Here is a 16,650-nt window from a genome sequence, read left to right on the forward strand (position 1 = left end):
TAAAGAACATACTGTTTTCAGCCATATTGGAAAGCGTATGTGTCATCAGAAGCTGATATACTGAGATAAAGGTTGGAATTTTTGTCATATAGAGTTATTGAAAATATTTTTATATAGTTTTATCACTGTCTATAAGGTGTAATAACACTCCAAAGTTCCCATTCCCTGAGCTAGTCTAATAGTCCAAACTCTGAATATACAGCGTTACACTTGAATTCACAGTAAATGAAGAGGAAAAGAATCAAATCTACATATTTGAGAAACTACAAACATGATGCAGCACAAGCTTTGACCGAGGCCGTTAAAGGTGTTCTGAAAACCGTAAGAGACACTGGGACGGCACAGCATCTGTCGTGTCCTCCAACCCTCCCTCCTCCAAAAAAGGTGCCACCAGCCACCAGCCAAAGCTGAGCTAGACCCTTCTCTCCTCCAATCCGAACCCTCTTCCCCATCACTTTCATTCTCAGTCTTCTGCTTTCCTTTTTTCTCTGGGCCTTTTCTGTCTCGCCTGCGCTACTTTCCTTTTACGCTTTTTTTTTCTTTGCAAGAGACCATGTTTGTTTAATGATTAAAGAATGGAGTGAATCTCTCTCTCTCTATCCTTCCCTCTGCCTTTTCATCCCTCCTTCTCTCTCTTCCCCGTAGCCTGGAAGTAATGTTTAACCAAAGAGATAGCGACAGGATGTTTCACAGAGACAAGGTTAACAGAACAATGAGAGGCCTGACAAAACTCTTGACACCTCGACAACTGAACATGAATAAAAGATGCCCTCTTTTTTTTCCCAAGTCATTGTACAACTGAACATTTCAAAGGAGAGACGTTCTCAGTCGCCTTGTCCTGCATCGTTTTCCTGTCAGCCTGTCAAAATCTGTCATTCTCTCCCGTGAACCCCAGCATCAGCTACAGCTGCATCAATGTAGAACAATTTATCATTACTGAAAGCGCTCATGTTTCTGCAGTGAATACGTTCCCAGCAATGATGAGGAGCCTGATGGGTTGCATGGATGAATTCATTGTGTCAGTGGGAATAAATAAAGAAATGAAACCTTATGTCAGTATCCCACAGAAACACAGCTGTTCAAGTGGAAGCTGCCTCTCAGGCAGACTAAAAAGTTTAACCTATCATCGATTTCACAGACGCTCTGAGATGCGATCTTTGGGCCCGATGGAGAGACAGGGTCGACCGATGTGAAGAAACCCAGAGGAGGTGACAGTGACGTGGACATTCGAAACACTAGAAAATCAGAGGTAAGTAGGTTAATGCAAGTTTCTGGAGAAGATATAAATGGAAGGGAATAATGTAGTCTTCGTGAAGTGCAGTGCGAGAAGACTTGCGAAAATAAATCAGACTGAAGACACTTCTGTCTCTTTCCTTCCTCTTTTTTTTATTAAATACACAACAGTAGGCAAATTTTAAAAGGGACAGATAAGCAGACAGGAAGCAGCAAAAGAAAGCACTTTGTTAGCATTCAGCGTCTGTTCAACTTTTACTCAAAACTACTAATTTTCTCAAGGACAAAGTGATAGGCTTTGAATTCCGAAAGCCCTTCGTGCTGTTCAGTTAACTCTTCCAGCTGAGCCTTCCCCACTTTTAAAAACATCCAACGGTCTGAAAGTGGACTGGCTTAAGGTTTGAGGACTAGAGGACAGGGGACTGCTCAAGGTTAAGAAATCTAAATTTATAAATTCGTCACATTGAAATGAAAACTTCACAGTGACATAAAAGCATTAAACAAACTGTCACTTTCAATAATCTCAGCAGGCAAAATTGTTTAAAATGAGGCAGCCGGTACTCTTTTTACAGTTTTAGGCTCTGTATTAGTACAATAACATTAAAGCATTGGGTGTTGCCCATTGCTGGCACTGGGAAGCTACAAGCACCACATTAGTATAAGCCCCTTTACTAACATCTACACCTAACTAATGTCTCTCTCAAATTCAAGAGGTTCTGTCTTCTCCGAGTCAAATTGAGTTAAATTTATAATTTGAGACGACTCCACCCTGGCTTCTACAGCAAGCTTTAACAGTCAGAGACTTGAATTTAGCCTAATGAGGGCAGCTAGCAGAAACAGGGCCTTGTCACGGGGCCGCCATTCTGACGGAGTTGTCGTGCAGAGAAGGGGATGAGGGAGAGGAGGAGTATCCTGGAGCTCAACCACAACCTCATCTTAAAGCAAAGACATCTACCTTTATCTTTTCCCCGGGTCAGCATTTATGAGATCAGTAGATAATTTCTAATCAATTTACTGCAGAGACGTTCAAAGTCTGGCTGCGCTTCAAATCACAACGGGCATTGACTTCAGTGATTGGATTTGCCCATCAAAGATTAGCTTCAGATTAGTTCAGCCTTGTTACAGATGGAATGGAAAAGTGATTGTACCTCTGATCTAAATCAACAGGTTAAATGACTTATTTACAGGACTTGTTACAATGCTCACATAGCCTAATAATGCATTTTACCAGGAAAATCCAATTAGATTATACATAAGTGGAAAGAGACGCTATCAAATGCTGAGTAAATTCTTGCTGGTAAACAGTATCCCCATGAGTGTTGTCTAAAATCCCCTCCTCAGCAATCTGTATTCCTGGTACTACGCTATTGGAGTACTTTCTCTAATACAAATAGAAAAACGCACATCTGCCTCAAAGTATAACCACAGTAGGGATAGTGGTGTCTCATCCTCTATGGAAAAGGATGCGATAAATGTATCTTCTTTGCATAAATTAGATTCAGGTGTGTGTGGGCAGGAAATCTTCTCTCCTCAAAGGAAGTGATGAATACAAACTGCCTCTTAAACAGCTGTTAGAGAGATTTATAGCAGGAAAGGGATTTCTTTCTCTCTCTCGTTCAGTGTTTGATCACAGAAATGTAAACTGTATAGCACTTAGTATCAAATTAAATAGGTCTTGTTTCTGTATTATATCCTGGATTACTTAGTTCTGAGCATAGCATGCTATCATAGGATTTAATGTTTCTTTATTTTTTTTATACAACCGACAAGCACACATTCAGATTAACAGTCACTTTGAGTCATGTTGAACACAAGTTCCTCTAGCATCGTGTTGTTCCTTTAGCTCTCCCATAGGAAATGTCTGGAACTTTCACATGATGTTTGCCAGCTAATTGCTAATTTAGTTTGTCTGTTTTTTTGGAGTTGGACAAGTATAACGTCTTTCTTTTTGTAAGCAATCTGCTTGGCAGTAACCTCACCTTTTCCACCACCTCCAGTCAGCTGACTCCCCTCACACACCTACTCATTCCGATGTTGGCTCCTCAAATATTTATACTGCACTAGTTACTGCACTAATTCTATGCCAAACTCTCTATCATTTTATCATTTTTTAATCAGATTTCCTGTTTGTTAAAAGGATTTGTTTTAATTCCTCACCTGTTCTGCCACCTTGCTTTTTTACCATCCATCTTTTGGAGGATTATTACCTCCTTCCTAACATGGGTGGAAATAAGTCACCATTTCTCAAATACATACAACCTAAATTCTGGAAAGTTGGGACACTGTGTAAAATGTCAATGAAAACAGAACACAATTATTGGTAAATCTCATAAACCAATATCTTATAAAATACAGAGACTTCAAATGTTGACAGTGAAACATTTTTCTACTGGAGGAAAAGTATTAGCTCTTCCTTGAATTTGATGGCAGCACTTGGGAGATAATCTTGTCCAACATAGGACTTTAGCTGCATAACAGTCCTGGGTCATCTTTGTCATATTTCACGTCTCACTGTTTTAAACTGGTGCTGGACTGATGTTGGACTAGACTGCAGGCCAGTCCAGCATCCAAACTCTTCTACTGTGCAGCCATGCTGTTTTAATAGATGCAGGATGTAGCTTAGCATTGTCCTGCTGATATATGAAAAAGACATCTGGATGTGAGCACATAATGCTCTAAAACATGTACAGTATATACATGTGAATGTTGCATTAACCCACCCGCACACCATCAGAGATTCAGGCTTTTAAACTGAGTGCTGACATGAAGCGAGATGGCCCCTCTCCTCTTTAGTCCAGTGGACATGCTGTCCTTATTTCCAATAAGAATTTCAAATTGTGATTTGTCCACAGAGCACAGACAAATTTAATTTAAATTTTGCCTCAGTCCATTTTAAATGATTTTTTGTCCAGAGTGGATGGCGGTGTTTTTGGATCATGTTCACATTTGGCTTCTTTGCATGATTCCAGTGATCTCTGGAAGGATTCCTGTTCTCTTTAAGCACCTGATGGCTTAAAGATTACAGGCATCTATGGTCATCATTGGTCATGTCCCTTACACACATCATTGTCTCCAGATTCTCTGAATCTTTTGATGATATTGTGTGCCGTAGTTAAAATTACTCCATACAGAAACATTATCTATAGATTGCCGAACCTCTGCCCATCTTCACTACTGAGAGACTCTGCCTCTCTAAGGTGCTCTTTTTTGTCCAATCAAATTAAGGATCTGTTGGCAATGAACCTTATTAGTTGCAACATCTTCCTCTAGCTGTTTCTTTTTAAACACCACTTACTTTTCCAGGCTGTAGTTGCCCTGTCCCAACTTCTGTGAGTAATGGTGCGGCCATAAAATTAAAGAGGAGCTAATATTTCCATGAAATAGTAAATTGTCTCACTTTCAACATCAGGAGTTTTTTTGTTCAATTGAGAATGATATAGTTTCATAGGTTTATGAGATTTTGATTATTTTTGTTATTCCTACTTTACATGGAGTCCCAACTTTTTTGGAACTAGGATAGTATTTTAATTTCAACCTTTCTCACAAAGACAAGGCAAAAGTCACATATCTGATTACTTAGTTAGACACTTTGTGAGGAATGTACATTGTTTGAAAGGCTGCAACATATGATAAACCAGGAAAAAAGCTTGTCAAATAAAAAAAAATTCTAAAAAAAGACTATTCCACTGCCACCTCCCATTTTGGACATTTGATGGTTAATTAAGGCACATTCTTATTCAAGTAAAGCATCTATTTAATAGTTGCTCTTTCTGTTACTAAACTACTGAAAGACAGCTTTAACTTTTTAAAGTTCAGCTTTTGACGCCAAATACGAGACTGTGACTTTATGTGAGTGTAAACTGTGCAAATGCTCAATCGAAATCAATCCTGCGCTGTCTGAATCAAAAACTGGAGGAGTACTAGTAGATCACAGACCTCTGCCAAAGCCTATTTTAAAAATAATCTGGACCTGAACCAAAGATTTTTCAGCTCCTACATCCTGCTCAACCTCTCCGAGTTGATGAAATTTGGCTGAATTAATTTTGTGTAATGACACACAAAGACCTGCAGCTCTAATAACATCCACCTTGGATGTATGAAAGTATGAAACTGATCATGATAACTTTCTAAATATCTAGAAACACGTCAGCTGGGCCATTTCACTAAGTTTAAACTCTGGAGCAGTAGGTCATTTGTGTTGTCAAATATTGGCAGTCATGTCGTGTCCTCTTTTAGATCTCGTCTGTTTTTCAGTGACACGTTACACTGAGATTAGTTGTTCAACTTAATGACTTCAGACCCTTTTCGACCTCTGACGAATGCACCATTGTTCCATTTCTAGGAGTTTTTAAAGATTAATAACAATGATATCAAAAACTGACAACCTGACATATCTAAAGAAAATTGTGATAATAACAAGAGTGTGAAAGAAAATGTTGAAATTCTGTGCAGTGGTTTAGCAGAATGTTGTAGATTAGAGGCTCTGGATGATGTCAACCAGGGATTAACCTGCAGCGCCTCTTATAAAGGGGTCAAACACAGGTTCAACACATGTTCAGCATAATACACTGATCTCCTTTACAATTTTATAAGATAGGGGGTATTTTCATATTAGTGTGAAAAAAAAAAAGATTTCTGATGCATACTTTCATGAACCTATGAATGCTGGAAAATAGGAGCACCAAGCAGCCAGATACTGAGCCACACACCCCTCTCTGTGTCCATCATGAAGGAAAATTACAGAGAGAAAAAGAGTGAAGCTGTCACAGGGGTACAGCAGAGTGAGATGAAAGGTTCTGAGGCAGAAAAAAGGGGGATTACAGAGACACAAAAAGGCACGTAGGATGGAGGTGATATCAGATGAGCCTCAAGACGAATACTCGTGAGTTCTGTAAACTTTCATATTCTAATGTAGAGGACTCTCACTGAGCGACATCCGAGTTAGCCAAGCACCCTGCTGTGACCTCCTTCTGCAAATTAACACAGAACCCTGAAACAAGAGCAGCTAGACTAAACCCGACCCCATCTCTATTACTCTCAAACAGAAAGAACAAATGATCACACATTTTGCTTGTAACATATAGAAACAATTAAATGAAAGTTACACACATGGCATGCCTCGCCATACGCACTGCACTTCCATCTATTTTCTAAGTGAAAGTAACGACTCCTGTGTGAGCGATAACAATAAAGACATATAAAATGACTGCGACACATTCCCAACAGATGAAACAGCAATACAACCTGAACAGAAAGGATACCTACAGTGAACTCTCGCTTTGTTAAAGCTGATGTAGTGTCCATCAACAATTACAACCCCACAGCGTGTTTGTCAATTTCAATCAAGATTTTTCTTGCTTTTCTCTTTGCTATGGCACATGATTTTCAGCATGTGTGACTGATGCAGTACAGACACTGACAATGGCAGTAACTACAAGCACAAAGGCAGCGAAATCTTTACCAAACTGGGGCATGTAAAGATGAAATACAGTTAACTACATGCATCAGTTTGTTTAGAGATAGCCATCATTGCAGCCAGGCTTATAATAATAAATAAATGTAAAATTCTAAAGACAGATTGGCTTTTAAAAAGAACTAAACAGTGGAGTATTCAACATTATGCCTGCTCCTTTGAAGAGGCTGAACCTCTTGAACTATAAAGAAGTAAACCCAGTTGTTTACAGTGCTTTACTACCTTTTGTTTGTGTCCATGCTAACTGACTGAAGGCTCCTAAGTGATATCACACAACACCACTCAGCTGCAGGTCACAAGAGTAGCACCAATCACTGACACCTGTTTTTGACTCCCAGGAAGGATCATCATCATTATCATGCACGGTCTACAGGGAGGCCAAGCGATCTCTCACTCTCCAATCAAGCCTCCACAAGCATTGGCAGCTCAGGCTCCTGACAACTACGTTGAGAACAAAGAGGGACCCCGCCGTAAAAAAAGAGAGCACAGAGATCAAGCTGCCATCCCTGCTGAGGACAGCCCTGTGTGTCACAGCCAAACACTTTCCCTGATTAATCAAGCCTAGCAGTGGGGCTTTATGTGCCATTAAGAGCCATGCTAAATGACTTCACTTCATTCATTCATTGAAGTGGAGTATCCTCTGTGAGTAAAGCAGCCCTGCCAGACAGATGAACAGACAAGTGAAAGCTGGAAGTGAGATGGTGGGCCAGCAATGAGGGTGGTGGGGGCACTGAGGCAAGATAAACAACGACAAATATAGACCCATTATAATGCTGAATAATTCATCTTATATGCAGTGGTTCAGGAAAACAACAGAGGTAAAAAAAAAAAAAAAAAACATTATAGAGAGAGACACATCTTCAAAACAGGGCCATTTATGCACAGACCACGTCTGAAAAAGGTACATGATCATAACCAAATCACTTAATACTGAAAACCAGGATCCAGTACACAAATTCCTGATGCATTTTCACGAGGCAAAGGTTTAGTTTTAATGAATCTGCAGAAGAAGAATTTAAGAACATGTGATCTTTTTAAAATTTCTGTTAGCTGCTTACAGGATGCCGTGTGCTCACTTTGAGCTATTCTGTCAGCTCTTGCGCAACTCTTTAAACAGAACACTCCGACAGGGGAGTATGACGAGAAAAACCTCACAATTTCAAAAAAGTAAGAAATCCAAAAGAGAGACACAGGGCAGAGGCAGTGATACACACCATAGTGCTGATAGACGGAAAAGGTTTGGTAGTTTACCAGTAAACAAACAAGTAAATGAAAAACCAAAAAAAAAAAAGAATAGAGATAGAGATAGGAGAGGAGGAAAGAGACCTATGAGAGAGAAGCAGAGGGAAAGAGAACGAGAGATGGGGAGAGTGAATGATTAATGAAAAGAGCTATGAGAGCAGAACAGGATGAAGCAGGAGAAGAATGATGCAGCAGCCTGCGAGCACAACGAAAAACGAAAATTATAAACACCTTTATGTGTGTGTCGCACATAAAGGACAGTAAAAGATGATTGTATGATCACGATCAAACGATCCATCTATTTCCACAGGTTTCTAAAAGAACATGGAAACATGGCTCGATGTCTCCAATGACTTTTTCATTTTGTGCATTATCTTGCTAAATAGTCAAATACATGCCTGAAATTAATCACAAACTGGCAGTGCACTGTGGCTATATCGCTGCCTACTCACTGATGCACTTCTAATTGGCATTTTTGCTGATGGTCAAAAGTTAAATCTATATTCTCCATTATCCTTTCATGGTCTCCCCCTGGGATCCCTCTAATGGCTTCTTCTAAAGACAAAGCACTTGAATGAGAGGTATTCATTTAAAGTAAACTCTCTCTGATGCTGACTGTTCTCTGACTTCATTTGCTGGTTTGGTGCGTATCGAGAGCAGAGGGAAGCAGTGAAAAGTTCACCACAGCTTTGAAGATTAACAAAACACGTGTCATAATCCAACATGGAAACAGCCCAAGGAGAGACACTCGTTCTTAAATAAACTGTGTTTTATCTGCTCTTGTTCCCTGCTTTGGCTCGTCAGAGATGGTCTCACATGCTGATTTGCTGAGCAAATGTTTGTCATAGCCTTTATCCCTCTTCCACTACACATAGTGATGCTCTGAGTGGCGCTCTGGCTGGGTGACAGGCCCGAATGCTCTTATACCAGCTTGGCAAAGAGCAGTACGGCCTACGCTGGTTAAGAATGGCTTGGGTGAATGAAGGTGGCAAACTCGACACTGTGAGAGCTTCACCAGCAACTTAAGAAAAATCTCTATGACCTTACACAGGAGGCTGCACATGAGGACGGTGATGCTGGGACCTCAGAACACCCTCTTTTTCTTTCTGAAGACGTGTACCACAGAATAATGTGAAGTGGCTTCTAGTGAAAGGTTCCATCAGTGAAGAGAAGAATTTGCCAAAGGTGAAATGTCATGTTTAAAAGTACAAGTCAAAAGAATGAAGCTCATATCCTGGTGGAAAGGAAGAGCATTCTTCAGCGGTCCGTGTGGACCTTGTGTTTACCTTTCATTAACTCGAGATCCTTGAATCATCTCTCCTCCGACTCCTGCCCTTAGGACAGTCTTATATTATGTGAAGAAAAAAATAATGCAAAACAAATTCTTGAAACTCAAACGTTATAATAACAGAGTTTAAGTTTGAACTTCTTTTAAAGATGCCAAGAAACTGAAGTTTCAAATATAATAATAATAATAATAATTATTATTATTATTATTATAACATCCAATACATTTTTACCTAAGTTTTTCTAATTTCTGCTGGTTTTATTCACATTGCACTATGATGCACAACAATGATCAGCTCCATTACAACTCAAAATAAAGTATAAAGTAATAAATAAATATAATAATAATGCTAATAATATATAAAGTAACAAATAAAGTACATTTACATAACTCGAGCCACTGCACAGGACAAAAACTGACAGCAGCCAACTTATCAAGATACTGTGACCACAAGTCCAACTGTAGCAGAAAACCTCCACCCTGTGCTGTGATCGCTGAGCATGCTGCGTCTTAAAAGGCTACACCCCAACACCATTACAAATTCACTTAGTTGTGTATGCAAGCAGCAGCGCACAGGTTTAACAGGACGCAAAGTAAACTGATAATCTATAAAGTAAAATTTAGTTTTTTCTCGTCACGCGTTGAAGGTCAGAAATTATTATGAGAAAATGTGGCCTGAAGAGCTTTGTTCAGACAGCCCGGTCTTACTTCCGAATCATCACATGTATAAGTGTCGATTTGCAGCCAGAAGGATTAAGTAAAAATAAACTTGAACCTTCAAGTTGAACCTCTTCTTCAGAGTCTTCAGTGGTGAAAGTCACGTGACTCAAACCACTGTCAAACTGCAAATACCTGCATGTCATGTATTTTCTGTTGCTATCTAATATTGCTGTGGCCGTCATGGCAACGAAGACCATCTTTGACACTCTGGGTAGAGACACAAGAGCAAGTTTGATCAGCTGGTACAGGAATACTCTGATTCATACCATGTGATTAAGCATTTTTTTCTGGTCCTCCTATTCGCTGCATGTTTGACACATTTCCCTGTTCAGATGACAGTCATTAGCAGTCTTCTGCGCAGCTTGAGGAAGAGCTTATGAGCTGAATGTGGTGTGTTGGAACAGCAAAACAAGTAAAGCATGCTGGGCATCGAGGGGCTGAGGATCAGGATTGGGAAATGTTTATAAAATTGGATTATTTGTAACGATTAAAACTTTATCATCACCCATGCAAGCAAACACTGGTACACTAATTAATGATTAAGAGGGGATTTTTCAGTTACAGTTAATTAACTATCATTTAAAATGAAGAGAAAAATGCTAGTTAAAGTGATAGAAGTCGAAATAGTTGTGACAAAAAAGTTTCCTTCATGAATTTGAAAACCTGTCTTGGGTGAAAGAATTTTAGGGCAGTTTCTTATGGTTATTCATGCCATACATTCATTTGCAAGCCTTTTTTGCCAGCTATTCCATAAAAACAAAACTGAGACAATTTTTTTACTGTTTACAGACTAAACAAAAAGCAGTAAATGTTCGTTCTTTAGAGCTGGGGAAAAGTAATGTCTGGTCAATTGACTAAATAGATCTGCTTCATCTTTTTTTCCTCTTATAGATCCATTCTACTGTAAGTTCTTATAACAAGATCCAGCAATTGTGCTTTTATTTGCTTTTTCTGTTACAGTCCAAAGCCTCGCTGAATGGCTGTAGTCAAATTAAACTAAAGGATTCAATTCAGCACTTTGTTTCAGGGAAAATATTGGTGGAGGTTCTGGCAGGATATGCTCTCCGACTTGCACACTGAGTCAAATTAGAGCAGCTGCAATTAAGACTTGAACAGACAATGCATTAAAAAGGAAGCACCCCCTCTATCCCTCCCTCCCGCCTCATACAGACCCAATCAGACAAAGTGAAATAGCTCTTGTCCTGTCAGCAGTGCAGAGAGTTTACCGTCTCAAAAAGCAGACAACAATGCCCAGGGCTGAGATAACAGGAAATGCCAGCTTATCTGAGAGAAGGAGAAACTGAGAAACGAGAGGCAGCGATGGTTAAGTTTGTGGTTCACCAACAATCTGAGCAAAATTGCAGTTATTTCCCTAAAAAAAATCCATCATTTACACACCTGCTTCAGCCAACACTGTAACATCTGACTGTATAACTGCAACTGCGATTTGTTTGCAGATTATGCAGAGTGGATGGATCACATAAAAACAAATCTATCATTTTCTTAATTTGAGTTCCATGTCATTGGCTTTGATTTGTTCAGATTGAGTCACCTCTTGTGGGGAGTTTGTTTAATTTCACAGATGAAAGAACACCAATGATTTTTAGGAGTGTTTTCCTTGTTCAGATTTCTCTACAAGCTATTACAGTAAATCTTCAATGTGATACAGCCATAAAACCCAGAAAATTAAACTGCTGTTTACAGAGAAAACTAAAATGGCAACGCTTAGCGACCATACATGGTAATTATTGTTTATCTTTCAAGAGTATTTTTTATTTTAAGTTGAGTTTCACTTCGAGCTGTAACGAATGTGACCCAAAATCTACAGCGACGCATGCTATATGAAGCTGAGGACATGAATGGGCTACACTCAGTTTATATCAACTTTAAAGTGATGGTAGACAAACAAGTCAAAACATGTTGGAATAAAACACAATACTTCTCAATAATAGATTTCTAACACTCATTCCTATAAGAGACTACCGTATGATTATCTTTTTTATTTTTAACTTGCTTCCTTAGCGTGTGGATTAAACACAATCTAAATCAATTCAGTTTAAACACGCTTTCAGTTATTTTGTCCTTCAGGACCAGGAAAATAATGGATGCGTTATCGCACTGTATGACCACTTTAGAGGAAGCGAGTTGTTGTTGTCTTTTTGTCTCAATAGCCACACGATCTTTTTCTGTTTTTTGTCATCCACCACAACTTTAAAAGTATTGCATGTGAGTCTGAGGCTTCTTTTGTACTCGCATCTTCTCAAATATTTTACATTTTACATCATTACTGAAGGTCAAAGGCCCGGAGACCAGGGCGTGTGCATTTATGAGGCCCTTTCATAGCTTAATACTTAATAGGCCTACACAAAAACCGAAGAAAATGCAGCTCACACATTTGGTCAATATTCATCTCTGACAGAAATATTATTGCATCTACATACACGCAAGTTGTACAAATTGTGCACAACAGAAAGAGACATTTGATCCATATCTGTGATTTAAGAGAGCATAGATAATTCTCTAGCGTAACGTATGATTGCGATGAATGAATGTATTTAGGTTATAATAAAAAACAGCAGATAACCAGATAAAATTAATTTGTAAAACTGGAAACGTGAATGTGAAGATTAAGGAAATAAGTCGCATTAAAGCCCCTTTGACTGGAGGATTACTGAGAGTAATTTCCAACTCCAGTGTCAAAAACCTTTATTGGTCAATAGGAAATGTACTTGAAAAAAGAAAACATTACACTTCCTAATGTATCGTATTTATCACAAAGATGTGGACTGATCTTGTTACCTTTGGTCAGTTGCCCGTAAAAACAACAGTTCTAAACCTTAAAAAAATTAGACAAAAAAGGAGTCGTCTGATGGTGAACTTCAGGGTTTATTAGGCCAACTACTGTATACGTAATGGAGTCATTTCACCCCTGGCTGTTACATCATTAGAGTGTTCCTGTGAAAGCAACCGGAGAAAAAGTCCTTAAAGTTATATAGTCCTTCGAGGGAGGTTCATCTTTCCCCTCAGTCCTAGCCGCTTGAAAGCTTGCTGAGGGTAATGTTCTGTTGTTCTGCGTTCAGGCAACTATTTCATAACTGCTGTTGTCGCTGTGTAAAAGTGTTTATTCTGACACGGAGTAAAGTTGCCATTTCCTGGTCAGTCACACAGTGGTATGCAGGATAATAGGACAGAGTGGGACACTCCTCTCCTGCCAGCTCCACAGACTGTCCAGTAGTGCACTATTGTTCAGCTCTCACTATACAGCATTCCACAATCAAACAACAACTTCTACAAAAACAGAGGGACAAAGAGCCAACCAGGAAAACTGCACTGCTCTATTCTTATTGTATTAGAATTTCTAACTGAGGGACTCTAACAGTTCTTGACAGTTTTGAACAACAAAGCTGTGAGGTGAAATTGGGAAAAAAAAACTGATTCAGATACCTGCAATCTGAAACAGTTTAAGGAAGAATGCGAGTGTATCGAGACCTAGATGTGGACTACTGAGGAAGTATCAGTAAATTATTACCCATTTCAAGAAATAATTCATGTGGGCAAGCTAAATCTTCAGCTTGAGAATATACTGCCTTAGATTCATAGAGGAGAAAGTGTGACCGTGGATGTTATAGGTAAACGTGGAAAGATAACCTCTCATATAAAGACTGTGATTTAAAGTGAGCAACTCTGTGGCTTGACTTCACAGACTGGGGACAAGCGGGAGCAAGACACAGAGGAAGTAAGGATGATGTACAGAGAAGGTAAAGGAAAAAATGCGTGCTTGGAAGGTGAGAAGTGGAGAGAAGGATACAGATAGAGAGTGTCTGAAGCAGCTCCTAAGCCTGGCCGTCACGCATGCTTAACCTTGCGCTAGCATCTGTGCGACGCAGCTTGCATATCAATGATGTAGGAGTATCAGCAGAGAGGACTCCAATCAACCTCCAATATACTCTCCAGGCAGGGAGAGGGCGGGTTTGGGGCGCAGCAGGATGTGTAGTTCAACTAACGCATTTACAATAACAATGTAAGTTAGACGCATAGAGCAGTGGCAAATGTGACTGACGCAACAGAAACACTGTTGAACATAAAACGTTGACAAGACAGCAAAATGCTGCGCTGGGGATGTTAAAAAAGGGAGGATGTTAAATGAATCCTTTTTACTGACAAACAAAACTGCTCAAATGGACATCTGACAGTTTAACTGAAGCTGCATGTTCACCAAAAGCATTCACTTTTGGCAAGACATCTCAGGTTACAGGAAGCGCTTTGAGGGAGATCATCCCTAACTGTGCTGCGGTTTTAGAGCAAAGTGAAGCATGCCTGGTGTCACGAGGAGCAACAAAAAAAACTTCCTGACAAAACCACAAGAGCTACCACTAACATGAACAAAGCCTGCTAGCATGGATAGTAGTTTCTACTCATGGTCAGCAAAGCATAATATGAAATGCCCTCAACCTCATCCACAGTGCACTGCTCTGAACCTTTCGCTCCCCAAATGTCGGTATCTTAATCCCAAAGATAAACTTGATACGCTGACACCATGGCACCGAAAAAAAGAAAGGGAGCAGGGAAAAGAACAGAGGAAGTAGAAAAAGAGGAAAAAAGATAGGTGTGTTTCTAATTCACGTAGGAGCATTTAGGGACCCCAATTGGGTCCTAAGGTTCCAGCACCGGGTGATAAATTCACTCATCCATACACTCTGCCATTTGAGGGAAGCGACAAAAACACTCTCATGAGGCTGTGCTCCCACATGCTATCTGATGTCAACGGAGGCCTTTTGTCAAATTGATTCTTCTTAAGGACCAAAAGGCATCCTGCGAGGGTATCTTAAAAAGACTGCTGTTTGTTGATTGTCACCCTATTTTTTTGCCTGAGTCGATCAGAAGTCGTCTCCATCTGCCTCATACAGCTCAATAAAAGGCCCACACTTTGATAGCAGCTCCATGGCAAGTTACATCTCTAGCAGTGGGGATAACAGAGAGACTAGGAGGGATGCCAGCAGATAAAAGAGGACTTTTAACAGCCTCTGTGTGTTCAGCAGGTTAAAAAGTGTTTTCTATCAGAGCCTTGTCAGACTGTCATCACAGATTGTCATCACTTCTGTTTGAAGGCATCTCTGCAAACCCAAAAAGAGGAGAAAAACATACCAGAGCTCATTTTCCTCTCTGGTTTTCTTGTAATCTCAGTCTGATGCTAATCTGTAACACTGTGAGGATTACAGAGACTGGCAGCAGTTTCAGATTCATATCTTTCACTGACCATCGGTGGTGGTGAAAGACAACAATAGAGAGTGGTGACAATACTCAGTGTTCTCACCGTTGTTCACAAGTTTCCCATGAGAGCTGAAGAGGCTATTAGCAGTGTAATGATCGCTGGATGTTGTAGTTCGCATTTACACAGGCAGCATGACGGACAGATGGAGGCTGATTTTGCGGGATAAAACATATGGGGAAACTGCCATGAGCAGACAGCTCAGATGGGATTAAACACTTAACACATGCAGTATGTTCTCTTTTGACCCAAACCAACAAGGACTGAATACAGATATATAAGATACATACATCATCACAAACTTTCATTGTTCAATGTGGAGTCAAACAGAGGGGAGCAGCTTTAGGCCCTGGCTCTTACGTATGGGTCACGCTGGACTTAAAGGGACTACTTACAAGCAGCCAGAGTCTTACCAGCAGTAGGCAGCAGTCAGAGAGCAGTTTCCTGATGGGCAAGCTAAAGCTAAAAGCTACTCAGAACAGAGCCCCAAGAAATTCATTTTTTTCACCATCTACTACAACTCAAACCTCAAACATTTCATGGCAGTTCAAGCATGAGCTATTTTGTGGATTTTTCACACTGCATCAATAAAGTGTTTACCAACACTTTCTGCCTGCACAACTATGTGTGGCCACTTACATATGTGTAGAATGCAGTTATGACACAATGCCAACCATTTCAGGCTCCCAACTGTCAAAATGTAAAATTTGCCCCACCAGTCAGTTAGGTCAATGCTCACTTTCCACGCTTAAGCTCTAATTTTACCTGCCAAGGTGACCAGAAACATATTTTTACCCTCTGGACACATTTCCTATGTTCAAGTCTTGGTGAGAATCTCTGGTAGTGCTTTAAACTGGTTCAAGTCCTATCAAGAGGACAGGAAATATTTTGTTGAAATTGCTGTGTCTCAGACCAGTTGACCTGTGGGGTTCCCCAGGGGTCAGTCCTGGGACCCCTGTTGTTCAATCTTTCATTAGACCAGCTAATACGCAGCTATATGCAACTATGCAACTATGCAGATGACACTCACATCTATGTGTCATTGACGGCAGGAGAACACGGGCCTGTAGATACATTGTGTCACTGCATCAAACAGATCAGTGTGTGGATGCAAAACAATTTTCTCCAGCTAAACTCAGACAAAACTGAAATCATCGTCTGTGGCCCACAGAAACAAAGAGAAAGTGTTATCAGTCACCTTAAGACTCTCTCTCTAAAACTTAATAATCAAGTTAGAAATCTAGGGGCAATATTGAACTCAGACATTAACTTTAACAGCCACATTAAATCAATAACATCAGCAGCTTTCTACCATCTAAAAAACATTGCCAGAATCAAAGGAATAGTGTCTAAACCAGACTTAAAAAGACTAATCCATGGGTTTGTCTTCAGCAGGGTAGGCTACTGTAATGGCCTGCTCACGAG

The 16,650-nt window shown here is 39.9% G+C and overlaps 1 protein-coding gene across 2 annotated transcripts in view; it reads right to left on the minus strand.

Annotated features, from left to right (window-relative positions):
* LOC140309986 (single-stranded DNA-binding protein 2) overlaps positions 1-16,650 on the minus strand; it is a 56,013-nt gene that overhangs the window by 31,970 nt on the left and 7,393 nt on the right. The window lies entirely within an intron of this gene.

This window comes from Leuresthes tenuis, unplaced genomic scaffold (genome assembly GCF_036924035.1).
Source record: "Leuresthes tenuis unplaced genomic scaffold, fLeuTen1.0.hap1 SCAF_6, whole genome shotgun sequence".
NCBI lineage: Eukaryota > Metazoa > Chordata > Actinopteri > Atheriniformes > Atherinopsidae > Leuresthes > Leuresthes tenuis.